The sequence below is a fragment of the Protopterus annectens genome, chromosome 10.part0 (assembly GCF_019279795.1).
Source record: "Protopterus annectens isolate FY-2018-M chromosome 10.part0, PAN1.0, whole genome shotgun sequence".
Classification (NCBI taxonomy): Eukaryota; Metazoa; Chordata; order Ceratodontiformes; family Protopteridae; genus Protopterus; species Protopterus annectens.
In genome coordinates, this window is record NC_056744.1 from 702,801,050 (window position 1) to 702,819,302 (window position 18,253).

At 42.0% G+C, this 18,253-nt stretch overlaps 1 protein-coding gene across 1 annotated transcript in view; it reads right to left on the minus strand.

Annotated features, from left to right (window-relative positions):
• The window catches only part of TM2D1 (TM2 domain containing 1), a 728,199-nt gene that overhangs the window by 167,523 nt on the left and 542,423 nt on the right, over positions 1-18,253 (minus strand). The window lies entirely within an intron of this gene.

An 18,253-nucleotide genomic window follows, 5' to 3' on the forward strand; every position in this document is an offset into this window, starting at 1 on the left:
TTAATTAACTAACAGTAATCTAATTAACTAACAGTACTTAATTACTAATTTCTAACTGAAATACAGAATTTAATTTCAACTCAAGTATAAAGAGATGCACTTAAGCCTAACCCCTCTAATAAATGTGGTGACGAGAACACAGTGTTTGGATAAATTACAAAAGTCCTTTCTGGGAATTACTACCAGGACTTCTGTTGAAAAGCAGCAGAACTGTGTTAAAGAAATTTCTAATACGTAGCTGAATCTGGGCTTGTCTCCTGCGAGTGCATGTTGGGTATTAGCTTGTTGATGACCTCTAAGATAATCAAGCAGGAACTCCAGTGGCAGACTATTCCAGAATTTTTCAGTGAATAAAAGCAGCAGCCAAGTCTTCCCCCACTTCTGGCCAGCGTTCCTGATCCATTCTCAATAGAAATCTTACCATGAGAGGACATGACACTAGACCAGTCTCACCCAGTAAGTAATAGCTTGTGGGAACACAGATGAATACAAATTTTTTTTTTGTGGCTAGCAGGACTTTCAACAACATTATCCTGCTCAAGGTAGAAAGACACTAAGCGAGGAGATACCCTCCAGACATACTTTGAAGGCAGCTATGTGGATTCTGCCAAACGGTTAAAAGGTGTACTGAAGAGGAAACGCAAACATGACTAAAGACAGTCCACTGAACTTTGAGTACTATCATGCTGTCAACTATTACTTATTTTCTCTAGGGCCTCTGCACCACTAGCTTTTTGAAATCCATACATCATTATGCACATTAGTGATAACATGCCTTCCAATTCCAGCTAAATCATCACGATTACTGCATCTTTATATGCTATCTACTCCAATACTTGAGGGAAGATTTGACTGCCAGCGCAACTTTGCTTCTTTATGATGCAATACAAAGGCACAACAGCTATCAGATACTTAATTGCTACTTGACTTCAGAATGTTCAAAACAATTTCAGGGTTGTTTTTCTAGGTCACCACTTGAAACCACATGTACAAATTCCAAATTCAATAATTTACCACTTCCGGAAATCTCATAAAAAGGGCCACCTGTAACAGTACTCAATTTAATCTTAGCAGAAAATCATATAACTGAAATTCTGGGCAATGCCACAAACTAGATATTAAAAATAAAAGGACAGCTATCAAATGATATTAAAGAAAGGGGTTTAGTAATAATTTAAAAAGGATTAATCAGATGATTTTACTTAGCATTAATAACAAAACATTCCATGTGATCTGGGTTACCCCAGTGTTACATTTACTTTTCATATGGACAGCCAGCAACAGATGAATTATAAGCTGCGCACACAAAATGAACACTATTAGTACATCAAAATTTACCAGTACCTCTTTTCTGGAACTAAATTATTCTTATTCAGTGTTGTGCCAATGTTTCTTACACATATATGGCAACATCGAATTGTGTTCATCATACCATGTTTACTAGAAACTCCAAATACATCAACATTTTTTTAATTCAGTGTGATTTTTAAATAGAACACTTCACTTTTATGCACCACTATTTGGAGTTCACATGACATGTCTTCACCATGAGCACTTTGCAGGACTTCTTGCCATGTCCCACAGAATACAAGTACTGCCAATCCCTAAAACAAATAGGATGCTCCTTATTACAAAAACATGACAGCCTGTGGTAATTTTTTTTTTTATTAAAAAGAAACATCTTTATTAAATTATCACTTATGACATAGGCAATCGTACATTTATATAAATGAAAACAAACCACACTGACATTTTCAGTTGCAAACATTATGCATCACTTACAGGTTCATAGGTAGGTACTAGGCTATCTGCCCAAAGGCATTTATAAGCCTAGTCGGAATGTGTTTGCTTTCGTCATCCCCTTAGATTAGTTCCCTGTGCCTCAGTCCAGCAGAGCCACTGAAGTGATCCCTGGGGTAAACCTTCTGTTTCCCATCCACTCGTCAAGGTTTCTCTCGAAGAGGGTTAGCGAGGAGCTCTGCCTAATGTAGATTGGAATCTTGTTCCAGAGCATGGGAAGTCTCTGGGACAGGAATCTATCCCTCCAGCACGTCCTATTTATTGTTGTGGTGAGGTTTAGATCCCTGGAGCATGTGGCTCGAGGGGATATGGTTTTCTTTAGGTGGAGCATGTCCATCAATTCTGGGTTGGACAAGGCCTTGTATGTCAATCAGCGATCACCTCTGAGTAAGCAGTATGCAACAGAGTACAGCTGGAGTTTCTTCAGTCGGGCTGCATAGGGCATCTGCTTGAGACCAGTGATCCTCTTGGTGAAGAACTTCTGTGGTCTTTCCAGTTGTTGCAGGTGTCTTGTAAGGTACATCCCAAATGGGGCATTGTACTCTATGATGGGTCTGATAAGTGATGCGTAGAGGGGCCCAATGACCTCTTTTGATCTGGATGCAAACCGTTTTGTGATTAGGTGGGCCACATAGAAGGATTTTCTAACCACTTTGGCAATGTGATTATCAAAGGAGAGGTTACTATCTACTTGGGTCCCCACATCCCTTATTACATCTTCCATATTTAGGGGGCTACCACCTAAGTGGTAGTTTGTCGGTACTTTGTTTTTTCCAAATAGGATGACTATGCACTTTGGCATTTAGCTTGAGGCCATGATTTTGACACCAGGTATCTGTCTCAGTGAGACCCTTTTGGAGGATGTCTGTGTCAGCCAGAGATTCAATTATAGCCCCTAGTTTGCAGTTGTCTGCGAACTTGGTCAGCCATAGTCCTCCTGTGCTTGCCTGTACCTCTGAGAAGTATATGCCGAACAGGAGGGGTCCTAGGACTGAGCCCTGGGGAACACCACTTGTAACCGGTTTAGAGTCGGACCTAGCTCCTGCAACTCTTACCATGTGGGTTCTGTCTGTGAGCCAGTTGGCAAACCCATCTCGTGACATAGGGGTTTATGTTCAGGCTGGTGAGCTTGTCTATAATACCTGAGTGGGGAATGGTGTTGAAAGCCTTTGCAAGGTCGAGGTAGGCTGTGTGGACCACCTTTCCCGCGTCTATAGCCTTGGTAACTGTCTCAAAGAAGTCCACCAGGTTTAGGAGGCATGATTTGCCCTTAAAGGCAAACTGGGTAGGGTCCAGTGTTTGGAGGTTTCCAATGTCTCTGTTAATGAGATCCATGATGATGCACTCCATAGCTTTGCAGACCAAGCTAGTCAGGCTTATAGGGTGATAGTTCCCGAGGTCCGTTGTGGCTCCACCTTTGTGGAGCGGAATAACCGTTGCTGTGTGCCACTCTGTGGGCACATAGCCTGTGGAGAGGCTGAGTTTAAACTGTGTGTTTAGGTGAGGGGTTAGTTCATCTTTGAGCTCATGTAAAACGCAGCCTGGGGACACCGTCCGGTCCCATTGATGCTGTTTTTGGCTTTGGAGAGGGCTGTTTTAACCTGAGTGTCTGTGATTTCAGGGGCACTACATTCTTCTGGTAATAGTTATCGGCCCTTTTGGGGGTGAGAGGGGGGTGAAGTTTGCACTGAACCGGTCTGCCAGGATGTTGGCAATATCGGTCGGTTCAGTGTATTTTGTGCCATTCTGCACTAACTCAGAGCAGATCTGAGAATTGTCACTTAGATTCTTGACATAGCTAAAGAATGCCTTCTGGTTATCTTTGGAGTCCATGGCAATTTTTCTTTCGAAGCTAGCCTTGGATGATTTTACGAGGGAACGTAGTTTCTTGCTGATACTGATCAGGGATGTCTTCCCTTCTTGGGATTTACTCTTTTCTGTACTAGTTTCCTCCTTCTATTGCATAGCTTGTTTATGACAGGGGTCCATCAGACTGGTTTCCTTTTCTTGGAGGAGTGAGTCTTGGTTTTGTTTGGGATAGCACGATCCATGCTTTATTGCAGGTGCCCATAGAGTGCATTAGTAAAGGATTTTGCAGCTTGGACAGCATTATCCTTTAGCATGGAGGCTTTGAAACTTCCCACCTCGGTCTTAAGTAATGGGAAGTTTGTTTTTGAAAAATTTTTCACGGTGGTTTCTTTGACCGGGGATGGTGGCGGAAAGTGGATATCCAGAGTGATTAGTTTATGGTCAGATCTAACCAGCGGGAGGTTGACCTCTGGTGTTGAACACCGGTCACCCATGTTGGTGATGACCAGGTCCAATATGTTGTCACCTCTGGTGGGGGTGTTGACCAGTTGATCCAGGGCATTTTGAGTTTATAAATTCTAAGAAATGTTGGGCAAGGGAGTTCATACTTGTAGTTCTCCCAGTTAATGTTTGGGTAATTGAAATCACCCAATATCAGGGTGTTTGGTAGGACCTTTATGTTTCCCAGTGTTTCCAGGAATGCGGAGTGGGGATCCTGGGACATGGTGGGTGATCTGTAGCAAGCTATAATTTGAACAGCAGTTTTGCACGTTGTTAGTTGCAAGTGGATAATCTCTTAAGCATCATGCTGTGCCACTAACCTGGAGGTGTGGGTATCCTTGATGAAAATGGATATTCCCCCGCCTTTTGTATTTCGGTCTGGGTTTTGTGGCCGAAATTCACTAACCTGAAAACTGGACTAAACCAGCTTAGAAAGGCGTGAAAACAATAATCTATCCAGTCAAATATTACATAGCTCATTCAATTCCTGCCTTCCCTTGAACCTCATTCCTCCTCAAAAACATTATTCTGCATGTACTGTTCCCACAATTCCTATTTTTCTACATAATTTGCCTGTACCCTTTTTTAAAGATGTCATTACCAGGTGTTTTTATCTCAGTTACTATGTTTACTACCTTCAGACTTCTAACCTAGAGTTGGTTTAGACTTTGGCTTCCATTTTCCAGTAATTGCCTTTTTTGGTAGCCACCAGAATTAAACTCAGCAAAACCTTATCGCTAGGCAATGCTTTTCCTGCATCACATCTCAAAATAATCATTTCCTTAGTTACATCAGTTTGCTAACCAAGTATTTCTGAAAAGTCTAACTCATTGTACTTCCAAAAATCTATTCCCAATTACTTCTTTCTTCCCTATCCCACCACCAACATTTGCAATCTGACTGACAAAAAAAATCATTGGCATCTATTTGGAGTATAAAAATACCTATGCAAACACTTCCAAGCAAAAAATAAATAAATCTTCTAGACTTTTAGATATTTGGGAGCCATCCATACATCTCCCATTGTTTCTTTGTGAAATGTTTATCCAATCTCTTTTCCTAATCCATTCCAACCTCTTCTGATTGATTATTATAGTTATGATGCAATATTTTATATGCCCTACTAAAGCAGCTTCTGTTCTGATTGCTTACTCTACTTTTGCTTAGAATCCCTCTATTTCCTTCTCGTTTTGTCTATACTCGGATATCAATCCTTGATAGTGAAGGCAATCTCTAACCTGAAGTCCAAATCATTTCTTGGCCTCTTCTCGTTCTATTACCTTTCCCTCTCTAATTATCTGTTCCCAATATATTGGCTCCTTTGCTATTTTTATTCCAGTAAAGTCCAGCTCCCTCTCTTGGCCTACTGACTACAGTCATCCCTATCATCAGAATATTTTTTCTCCATCCCCACGCTGGCTTAGTTCTTATAATACTTTTTGCTACTTTAGGAATATAATTTTCTATATGGTTACAGTTACTCTCCTTGAGGATCTGTGTCCAAAATCCCTCTTTCCTTTTTTCTTGAATTACTCCCCTGCTTCATTATCATTCCCTTTCCACTTATTTTTTGAGCTTCCCGCCTATTTCATCATCATCCCTTTCCACTTTGAATTATAGCTTTCTGCTTGTGCAATGTATAGGAGGGTTAACTGTGTAGCTCTGAAATACCTCTTAAAATCAGGTAATCCCAAACCACCTTGTTCTTTTGGAAAGATCAACTCATTCCACTTGACTCTTGCCTTCTCCTCCTAGATAAAATCCTTCAACTTTTTATTAGCTGCTATACAAAAATTTTCCTCTGGTTGATAAGAGTATTCCTGACCGGTTTATAAAATTAAACAGACTAAATATATTTTCACTGCTTGTATCTTGCTATCCATACCCATAAAATAAAACTTCTAATTTCTCTGTTTTTTGTATTAGCATTTGTTTAGCCTTTTCCCACATAACTTTAGCTGCCATAACAGAATAAGTTTTAATCCAGTCTCCCAAGTACTTCATTTTATCAAGTCCATATAGGTATTGCTGAACCAGTTGTGTGTGGGCACATAGTTTACAGTTATTGCCTTTGTTTTATCTTTTATCATCATTAATTTTGTATTCAGAAAAGACTTTAAATGGTCTTAGAGTGTTCCTTTGGCAAAATCCACATAGCAGCCTTCAAGGAATGTCTGGAGGGTATCGCCTCACATTGTCTTGGTGTTTTTTTTTTTTTTGCAGGTATAAAATGATACCATCTGCAAATAAAGACAATTTTTCTCGACTACCATACCAATTATATGCTTGAATTTCTGAGTCCTTATTTTCTTTGCCAATGGTTCTAAATACAGTCCAAATAACAAAGAGGAAAGAGGACACCCCTCCCCGATTCCTCCCCGATTCCTCTGCTCAAACAGAACTTATCAGAGATGACCCTGATACTTTAATTTTCACCTCTGATCCTTCATGTATTCACCTATTCAATCTTATAATTTTATCGGGGAATGCAAATGCTTCCACTGCCCTACTCTTAAAAATCCCAGCTTACTCTACTGAAAGCATTGTCATCATCAAGACCCACAAACAACAGTAGTGTCTTCTTACATTCAAGATTCCTCTGGATCATCATTGTTCTATTAATGCTGTCAAACATTTGCCTCCACTCCATATAATCACACTGATTCATATCAATCTGTTTTGACACGACTTTTGTCATTCTTTTAGCCATTAGAACATGCACTTTATAATCATGGTTTAGAATCATTATGGCCCTTTATGAATCGGAATCTGATAGGTCTTTACTATATATAGGTATAACAGCCACCACTGCTTTCTTGCAGGATGTTAGTGCTTCTTCTCCTTTTAAAATACTGTTAAAACCATCCAGATCTTTATCACTTTCATCCCTCCTAGCTTCCAAACTTTCACAGAAATACCATGTAGTCCAGGAGACTTTCCTACAGAATGGTTTCTTTTATATCATCTCCTATCCTAACAGTTAGTAAGAGTCTATGATCACTGTTAAAACACATACACAGGTTAACACTACATATGCAATAATAATCTGGGATTACAAAACAGTGACATTATTCAATGAGAGATTTGCAAAATTACTGACAAATGAGTCTGCATCCCCCCACACCAAAAAACAACCCAGTGGCTGATCCTTGATGTCCCCTTTCTAAAAGTATTTTGCAGTTTACTGTCAGAAAGATAAAGTCATCTGTCATTCATCTAAAAGGAAGAAGACAAAAAACATGAAGATAATAATGGTAAGTTTCCTTTTTTTCTTGGATCACAGCATTCACCCCCATAAAACTAAAGCATAAGATGACAAATCAATTAAAGTGCATTTACAATAAGAACATGCAACTATAGATGAACATTTCTTTTTTTTTCTCTCCAAACATCTATTAAACTTTCCACATATGACAAAGACAATCTTACATTTAAATAAATGAAAAACATACAAAATGATACCACTTTAATTGCTAACAGTTTACATCACAGGCACCATTGAAACAACTGTAGTTGCAAACATTATACATCTCTTATACACCACCCAGTCACTGTCAGTTAAGCATTATATGGCTCATTCAAATCCTGCCTCTTAAACCTCGTTCTTGCTCTGCATATAATGTTCCCTCCCATTTTTTTCCTATGTAGTTTGCATCTTCCCTTTTCCAAAGATCCCAATTCCAGTTGTATTATCTGTGTTACTATATTCACTGCTTCTTGTAAAGTTGGTCTCGACTTTCATTTTCTAATTGTTTTTTTGGCAGCCACCATAATTAGACTCAGCATGGCTTTACTATGTCTAGGCAATTCTGATTCTGTACAAGTCAAAACATCTCCCCAGTCAGTCCAATCTGCTCATCCAGCACCTCCAGCAGAGTGGTCTGCAGGGAATCCCTAAAGTCTGCCAACTCATTACACTCCCAGAAAATATGTTCCCAGCTACCTCTTTCTTGCCCGTCACACCTCCAACATTTGCTATCCACCTAAGGAAAAATTATTTGGAGTTTACTTGGGGTATAAAAATACCTATGTAAACACTTCCAGGCAAAGGATCCTAAATCTTCTAGACTTTGTTGCATACTTGGGATATACACATATATCTCCCCTCATTGTCTCTTTGCGAACTGGTTATCCAGTCTCTCTTCCCAATCCTTTCTAAGCTCCTCTGATTCTTATAATTATCATGGAATATTTTATATGCTTTACTATTATTCCTTTTTTAATGGCAGCTTCTGTTCTAGATTCTATTAAAAACTCTACCAGTACTGGTCTTTAATTTATGAGCCCCCTATTTATTTCTCTTTCCCTATACTCTGATATCAATCCTTGATAGGGTAGGCAATCTCTAGCCAGTAGTCCAAATAAATTCGTGGCCTCTTCCCATTCTATTACCTTTCCCTTTCTAGTTATTTGCTCCCAATATCTTGGTTACTTTGCCAGTTTTCTCCAATAAATTCCAGCCGCCTCTTGCCTATTATCTATATCCTTGACCACAGTAATCCCTAGTGGCAAAATCTATTTTCTCCATTCTCGTGCTGGTTTGGTTCTCAGAAAACTCCCTGGTATTTTATGAATATAATATTCTGCATGATTTTTTTGCATCCAAAAACCCAATCTGTAATTTCTTGAGCTCCCTCTGTGTCAGCATCATTCCTTTCCACTTTGAATTACAGTTTTCTGCTTGTGCTAGGTATAAGAGCCTCAACTGTGTTGCTCTAAAATACCCCCTCAAATTAGGTAATCCTAATCCACCTTGTTCTATTGGTAGAATCAGCGTATTCCACTCGACCCTTTACAGATGAACACTTCTGTATGAAATATGCATACGAAGCTCAAAAACAAGACCACTTAAAACCAGATAGTACGTTTGATACTGCTGGAACAGTGGCACAGAATTAAGATTTGCACTACAAGCATGGTAGAAATGTTGACCTGTAAAATCCTTATGTTCTTGATCCCTTTACTATTCACTGCAGAATGATCCATAAATAATGCATGAACCCTAATTTTCCTCATATCCTTGCCTCATACCTTTCAACTTCCAAGTGCATGAAACCTAGAGAAAGCCAAAAATATAGGAAGGCAAAGGACCAAAATCAAAGACAGACTGTACTTACAAAGTTGCTAGAACAGATTTTTCGTTTCACACATTTTCTGAAGGGTATAAAGTCTGAAATTCAAATGTATGTATTTAGTGACTTCAATCCTCAATGATTTGCCAGAAAACTACATTTTATGAAAAGACCAAAATTATGGCTGGGGAAGAGTTGAGAGATATGCCTTGCCTTTATAATGCAAACTGAACAATAATTGATAAATGGATGCATTTTTAAATTACCTTTCTTTTAGAAAAATTCCCAACACTTCCACCATGAAGCATCAATGCTGTGAGGCACCAAGCACAGCTCTAGCCTGTAAGTCACATAAATCTAGAGGTCTACTTCCTAACAGCTCTGTCTCCCCTCTCATATCCCCAAGTGCTCATCAGCTGGCCTTGGTGCACCATTTTACCTTAGTGTTCCTGGTACTATTACCAGGCCTGGGACCATACCAATGGCAGGTTGGAAGGGGACAGGGAGTAGACCGCCCTGCAGTGTCACATATGCTGTTCCTGCACACCAGTACTTTCTTCGTATGCCCTAACAGACTGGAGCAAATTATGTTACACCAACAAATGTAACATCAAAAAGCTCTGGCCACTCTCAAAAGCCACAGTTAATGGTAATCTATCCTCTGATTATGGCACCATCTCCATCGTTCTTAGATGCGTCTTATTACAAGCACAAACTCCACCATCCTGCTCATGTGGTGGCAGGTTTTATGCCTTTACAATATAATATAAAAACATGGCGTCCTTACTTCTTGGTGTCCTTTTCATCTATCATCTCTCAACACAAACTTCTACTCATGCAACATAAGGAAAATATTGCTACAATCTACACTTAGTGAATGGCAAATCTCCAGCTGCTAGTTCCCCAACCACAACTCTCAAATTATTTTATTTATTTATTTTTATTTTATTTTACATTTGTTGACCGGGCTAGTCTAGCTGGATATATGTCCATTTTCAGTAGAGGCCCGGGGAGAAAAGCTCCACACATAACATAAGCAAGACAGATAGACAAATTGTTAATAAAGACTTACACATAAAAATATACATTTAAATCAACTAGTAATCAAAAATCAGCATACATTAAAGGAACTCAAAAATTTAGACTCATACACAATGTTCTGTCGATTTCAAAGCAAGTTTACCTAAAACATATGGTTATGCAGTAAGGCAACAGCCATGAAGATTACATTAAAAGCTCGAAGGGAAGAGAAATAGGAGGAGTATGAAGGAAAGAAAAGAAATGGCACAAGGCCAGAATCATAAGTAAGAGAGGAGAAGAAAAAAGACAGTCAAGACGAGGTGGGAGAGATGGTAGACGTAGGTCAGAGCATAAGAGGACAGCAGGGAAGGGAAGCAGGGTAGACGTTAGTTTTCAGGCAAAATGAAGGGTTAAAGGTTAGGAGAGAGTAAGGAGAGGGAGGTTCAAATGGATTCGTACATTCAACTGTGAGACTGCCATTGTGTGAACATTTTTTTAACTTTTACTGGGAGTTTCTCTTTTCCCAGAGAATGCAAAACCTGGGAGTTAGCATTTATAAGTAAGGAGCTTACAGGTGGTACAACACGTTGTCGGAACGGAGGACTTGCCCACCTGTAAAACAAAATATTTTGATGGTGATGTTACCCACACATTTAAATGAATACAACTAGTCTTGTTTGCTGTTGGCCGATTAGGCTTTGACAACTCTGTTACATAAGCTACAATGTGCAGAAAAAAGAAGTTATGTACTACCATAACTTCCCATCTGTATTGTTGATCCTCGATCAACATTACGCATGGGTATCGGTTCTGACCTCGGAACTGAGCTGGCCATTTTCCAAGATCGCGTCAGCTACAAACTCTCGAGCTAAACTCTTACCCATAATCCCCCTCTCCATTACCTCAGATTGAGTTTGCAAGTCAAAAGAAGGTAGAGGCTACCTATGGTCAAATGACCTAAGAGAACCAGATGGTGAGATCCACTAAAAGCCACAGGAGGGGGAAGGAGGGAGGGTCGTAATGATTGAACGAGGATCAACAATACAGACGGAACATTATGGTAAGACATAACTTCTTTATCTGATATTGTTAATCCTCGTTCATTCCTTGCGCATGGGACAGAGTTCCCCACCTACCTCTATTCCTGGGCGGCTCTCATGGAAGGACATTCTTGAGCACCATAGAACCAAAAGATGCTCTTCCCCTGGAGGCCAAATCCAATCTGTAATGATTGATGAAGGTACGAGGCGTAGCCCAAGTTGCAGTTGCACAGATGTCATGTAAAGAAGCTCTGGCATGGAAGGCAGCAGAAGTTGCCACCGACCTTGTTGAATGAGCTTTCATGGTAGTAGGCAACGGGACATTACGTTGTGTATAAATGAAGGTCACACAGTCCTTCAACCATCTAGCTAATGTGACCTTAGCAACAGCAGATCCTAATCTAGATCCAGAAAAGGCCAAAAGTAGCTGGTCAGATTTACGAAAGGACCTAGTCCTGTTTAAGTAAAAATGGATTTGCCTGTGGATATCTAGGGTATGTAGGCAATACTCTCCTCCGTTTGAATGATTGGGAAAGAAAACTGGCAATTCAATGGTTTGATTAATAGATATTTCAGAGATCACTTTTGGTAGAAATGAAGGATTAAGTTCTCAAAGACACTATCTCTATGAACAATCAAGTATGGACTCTTGATACATAAAGCTTGAAGCTCAAAGATACGTCTGGCAGAAGTAATGGTGACCAAAAACAAAGTTTTCCATGAGACAAATGTTTGAGGTCGCAAGAAAAAGCTGGTTCAAAGGATGGCATTGTCAGAGCTTATAGAACTAATGATGGGATGGTTGAATAGGTTCTCTAAAAGGTGGCTTCAGATGATTCACACCTTTTATGAAGGTCTTGCACAATTTGTGAGATATAAGGGAGGAATCTTGGATACCCTCATGGAAATTAGAAATTGCAGCCAAATGAACTCCAATAGTAGAGGCAGATAGACCCGATTGGAAAAGGTCGGCCAGATAGTCTAGTATGATCGACACTGGTGCTGAGAAGGGATCTACTTGTTTATCTTTCAGCCAACAAGTGAATTTTTTCCACTTGCTTAGATAAGTAATTCCAGTGGAAGACTTATGAGATGCAATGAGAATGTCACGTACTGGTAAAGAAAGATCATTCTGCCTGACAATCAAGGGAATTGAAGTAGCCAAGCTGTGAGCTTCAGGCTGTTGAAGTTGGGATGAATCAGGTTCTGTGGATAGGAGAAACTCCAGGGTTGGATGGAGAATCCATGGTCGATCTAGTAGGTGAGGCCAAAGGAAGGGGAACCAAATCTGACGAGGCCAATATGGTACTATGAGAATCACCTTGCTCTTCAACTGACGGGCTTTCTTCAGAAACTGGGGAATGAGGGGAAAAGGTGGGAATGCATAAAGAAGACCCAAGGGCCAATTGTGGACTACAGCGTCCCTGGGTGACTGTCCTGGAGGGGGAATCAGGGCAAAGTAGTTGCTACATTTGTAGTTGGTCGGGGATGCAAAGAGGTCGCAGCAAGGACGGCCTCAGCGGTGGAAGTTCGCCGCTGCTATCAAGGGATTCAGGGACCACTCATGAGGTTGTAGAATGCACCTGCTGAGTCTATCATGATGGAATTCCCGGGAATGTGCATTGCTAGAAGAAATCGGTTGGTAGCCATCGCCCATAGTCATATCCTCATGGCTTCTCGACAAAGGGAGCAAGATTTGGTTCTACCTTGCCTTGTTGATGTACCAGACTACCGCCATATTGTCTGATTGAATCCCAATCATCCCAGACGGCAGCAGGGGATGGAATTCTTGCAACGCCAGAAGCACCGCCCTCAGCTCTAGAACATTTATATGCAGATGGGCCTCCAGTTCAGACCAAGTGCCTTGGACTGTCTGTCCTTGACATAGCCCCCCCCACCCCATCAGGGAGGTGTCTGTGGTCACTGTGGCCTTGGGTTGCGGGGGGAGAAGGGGCGAGACCATTGTGACAGATTGTGTGTCATCCACCAATTAAGATCCTGTTTACACCTGCAGGTTACTCAAATCTTGGCTGAAAGGGATACCATTGGGTGAGCAGTAGCCATTGTAGAAGCCTCATATGAAACCTGGTCAGGGGGACAATGGTGATGGAGGCTGCCATGGAATCCAACAGCTGTAGAGCAGAGTGAGCTGTTGATTCCTCCCTTGAAAGGATTGGAATCAGTTGTTGCTTTTTCCTTAAAAATTCTGTGCTCTGGAATGGCAGCTTTGCAGTTCTTTGTATCCAAGATAACCCCTAAAAATTCTGTCGACTGAGATGGGGTGAGATTGGACTTTTGCCAGTTTATTGTTATGCCTAGCCTTTGTGCAGCAAGGAGAGAGTATGCCAGGGCTTCTTCCAGTAGATGTCTGGTGGGGGTGGAAATGAGCCAGTCTAGGTATGGAAACACCTGGAATCCTTGAAGTCGCAAGTGAGCTTTGACGACTGCCATGCACTTTGTGAACACTCTGGGGGCTGTAGAGAGTCCGAAGGGCAGTACTCTGAACTGGTAGTGACTGGCTCCTGCACGGAAGCACAGAAATCTTCTTGATGGCCTGTTCACTTTTATGTGGTAGTACGCATCTTGAAGATCTATCGAGCACATCCAATCGTCTTTTTCCAAAAGCGGGAGGATAGACTGTATTGTGACCATCCGGAATTTTTGTACTCTCACAAACTTGTTCAATACACTGAGATCCAAAATTGGTCTCCAGTCCCTGGTTTTCTTTGGCACCAAAAATAGTAGAGTAGAATCCGGATCCTATCTGGTCTGGAGGGACTATTTGGATGACTCTCTTTCTTAGCAGCTTTTCTATCTCTAGTGCTGCTTCTTCCCTTTGACTGGGTGGAATGTCGGGAAGGTTTTTTGAAGGGACAGGACAAATATCGAAGGGGATATGATAACCTCTGGTTATAATCCTTTGTACCCATGAATCGTAGTGATGGTTAGCCAGGCAGAAGGGTACAAGGAGGAAAGGCCCCCAACCAGAGTTGGGCCGCTCTTCAGGAGCGCTGGTAGGATTGGCCAGGGAAAGAGTCCCCGGAACCCTGGTTACGCGGACCCCCTCTGCCCCGAAAGGAGGGTCTTCCCTGTGAGTTTCCTCCTCTGCTTCTAGGGGAGAACTCTGCCTGTGTGTCATGGAAAGGACCCTGAGATTTCTTGAACCATATCTTTCCACTCTTTTGGTTTCGGGAGAAAGCACATTGAGGGGAAGAATAACGGACAACTATGGCAGAAAGGGTCTTACCGTCCTATTCACATCTGGCCAGTGTGCTTTTAACTTTGGGTCCAAACAATGAAGAGGCTTCAATGGGAGCATTAAGAAAGGAAGCCTTACAGGGTTATGCGAAATTGCACAAGCGCATCCAGGCATGTCGTCTCAAGACCGCAGCTGAACCCGCCGCTCTAGCTGCTCCTTCTGATGCGCGAGATATCAGTCGCATAGAGGAGTTAGATAATGACTCAATGGTGGCAGCTGAGAGGCCACTTTGTCACAGACCTCATCAGACATGGCACCAGCCAAGGTTTCAGACAGCTCGGAAATCAGATCCCTTTGAAGCCTGATAAAGTGTGCCATATAATTCAGGGACCTGATAGCAAAGGCCACTGATGCAAAGGTGTGCTTCCCTATCCTGTCCAGGGCCCGGGACTCTCTGTTAGGCAGATGGACAGTCTGGCTTTCTTCTTCTGCCAGATCCTTTTTTGTTGCAGCCGCCATTGCCAGAGCATCCACAGGAAGACTTTTTGACCAATGGGGATCCGTAGCAGGAGGGGACAAAATCTTATCTGGCCTCCGGGGAATAGCCTCGATGGTGTCAGGAGCATTCCACGCACCCTGCACGATGAGCCGGACAAGTTCATCAACAGATGGAGTAACCCAGGAGGTAGGGGGCCGGGCACAAAAAGCCTGCAGGAACACAGACTCCTCAGAAGTCGGATTAGAGGGCTGCTAGTCACCTCTCTGTTTAAGGATTTCAAGGAGATCACCGAAGGATACCTCAGAGGGTGACCGAAGGGATCCTTCCCCCTCAAAGTCTGTGTCTTCACTGAGGGACTCCTCTGTGGAGTCCATGTGCTTCCTCTTACACAAACTTTTCTGGTGCACTTCCTCAGAGGGAAAAGCTGGGGAAGAGAGCGGAAAAGGGGTTTCCTGTTGGAATATGTCCTGAGGCCCTTGCACCCGGTGTCCGCTAAGTGCGACTTGTGAAACGAGTGTACCAGAGAAGGGCGGGGGGATAGACAGTCCAGTATCACCAGCAGAAGCGGAAACCTTCTCCATTAGTTGAAAGGCTGGTCCACCTAAAGAGGAGTGAGTGTCCAGTACAGGGGTCACCTCTCCCCTAAGTGGCTCAGCCTGCCGACTCAGTCCCCAGATGGCTGTGGAGCAGCAAATTACGTGTGTCAACTGTCATCCTGGGTCGTAGTAAAACTTTCCTGCCACGAAGGCAACTGAGGTTCCTTAGGGAACCACAGAGGGGGAAGACTGTGCTATATCAATGGACTTCAAAGGCAATGAAGGAGGAGAATAAGAAGGGGTCTTTGGAGATGAGTGATCACCTCCCAAGGAAGGATAGGTCCTGTGGGGTGGGATACCTCTGGCCAAAAGCACTTGATCCACAAGACGCAACACATCGTGTTCAGAAAGGCTTCTAATGGACCTCATGGAGACTGAGGGAGAAACAGGCCTGTCCACAGAAGGGACAAACTCGGTGCCCATCTCACCAGTCCGCACCGAGAACAATGGTGCCGAGAGAGACTGGACTATGGGTGTCTGCATCGAGGAAGTCATCGGTGCCAAGGTCACGGTCTGCACTGACACAAGGATCGGTGCCAAAGTGGTTGTCGGTACCGAAGCTGGAACCGACAAAATTGGAGCCTACAACCGAGGCATCGGTTCAGAGTAAGATGTCGGAGCCGACGTGGTCAAGGTCTGCGCCGACTGAGCGGTCGGTGCAGATACAGTAGTAGCAATAGTTTGAACCGAGGAGCCCCTCAGTGCTGATATAGTGAAGGCTGCAGGAGAAGACCGAGCCGAGATCACTAATGGAGCCGAAGGCCTCGGTGCCGAAAGTCTAGGCATCGAAAGCACTGGGGCTGACTGAGTGAGCTCCGGAGTGGAAACTTTAGCCTTTTTAGGTTTTAGTTGGCGGGAGTCCCCAGCCGGGGACGAAGGGAAAGACTTGGCCTTAGTAGGAACATCCAAAATTTTCTTATGGGCTGTAGGAGGGGTTGAGGCCTCTGAGCCAGAAATAGCCTCTGAAAAGGGAGATTTAAGAAGCCTCTTCAGCAACAACTTGTTTTTCCTTTCTAACAAGGTTCTGTTAGAAAAATTTTCACAGATAGTACAGGGCGGGTCAACAGATAAATGGGACACCCCCAAACAATAAACGCACAAAGAGTGTGCATCAGATGTAGGCAATTTGTGTCCACAATCAGGACACCTTTTCAAACCCGAACTACCTTTCTTATCTGCCATGATAGAAAAGTGGGATTGTAGAAAGGGTACCAGTGATGGTACAAAAGAATATCTGAAGGTATGGAAAAAAAAAAAAAAAAGGAAGATTACCAACGATGGTAGGTGAGAAATACCTTGCGGTAAAAGGTTAGAGAAAAGAGAAAAAAAACACAAGAAAATATGGTCGCTAGATGCGATAGCGTAAGAGACAATGAAAAATAAACTTTTCCGACACAAAAGGTTATATAAATGACTATTCTGACAACAAATAACTATTTAGATTTAAATGACACTTATTGCTTTGAAATGGTTTTTATTTGTGTACTTTTTTGTATCTGAAGAAGTTGAGCAACTGTGTCTTTACGAAAAGTGGATTTTAATGTGAACACTTAATAAATTTGACAGTTTACTTTTCCAACGGGCTTTTATTGTATCCGGAGTTCTTTTCAGTGAGTTCTATTGGATTCCTTTGCACCTGTGGAGTTAACAAATAACTATACTTAGCTCAAGAGAAGCAGCTTGACACGACCGAATGGCAACGCGGCAAACTAAATCTGAGGTAACAGAAGTGGGTGATTATGGGTAAGAGTTTAGCTCGAGAGTTTGTAGCTGACGTGAGCTTGGAAAATGGCCGGCTCGGTTCCGAGGTCGGAACAGATACCCATGCGTAAGGAATGAACGAAGATTAACAATATCAGATTAAATAGTCACAGGGTGGGATTCAGAAATTCGAATCACAATGCACAAACTTGCTGCAGGCAGTTTTGCTGACTGCAACCTAGTTTTCTGATTCAAAGATGGGTGCAATGCTACAGTAATAAGAAAGCATCAAAATATAACTACAATGACCCTGCTGACGAAGGTCACATGCAAATATGGCATGACTAATACTAATTTGCCATGTGTGCTTTCCCTGAACTGTTCACAGAGACAAGAACAGAGTGGTATATCACCTCAGAGTAGCTGTGTTTCTTTATCTGGGGAGCAAAGTGAGAAATGATTAAACTTCATTAATTCCTATGGCAGGAGTAGGGCTGTAAGTACCACAGCAAGAAAAGTACTGCACAACCCTGTGTGTGTACATGCGATCGCATGTATGGAGGTCTCTATGCATCTGCTGCATACAGTGGGTTTATAGTGACACCACCAGCACCATTACCTGTAACTGCATAGTGTTTGATTCAGAAACATAATCTTAACGAGATGCTGTTCCATGCAGCTTCATCATATCTCCAAATCACATTACACTGCTGTTGTGCTACTGAGCACTGTGGTGTTGCCCACATCGTAGTGGCATAGATATCCTTTCTTAAATCCAGTCTCACACACTGTCACAAATAAAATTATCCGCACTGCTATCAAGTCAAGTGGTATTTACTTGGGCAATTACATCACAGCTTTCAGGTTTATTTAAAATATTTTAAAAGCAATAGTGACTAAATTCAAATTCAAATAATGTCAAGTCTAATATATTAAAGTGCCACAAAATCACTAATTTTATACTGGAAAGAAACATATAAAACAATCACTTGTTTAACCATTTAACTATGGGAGAT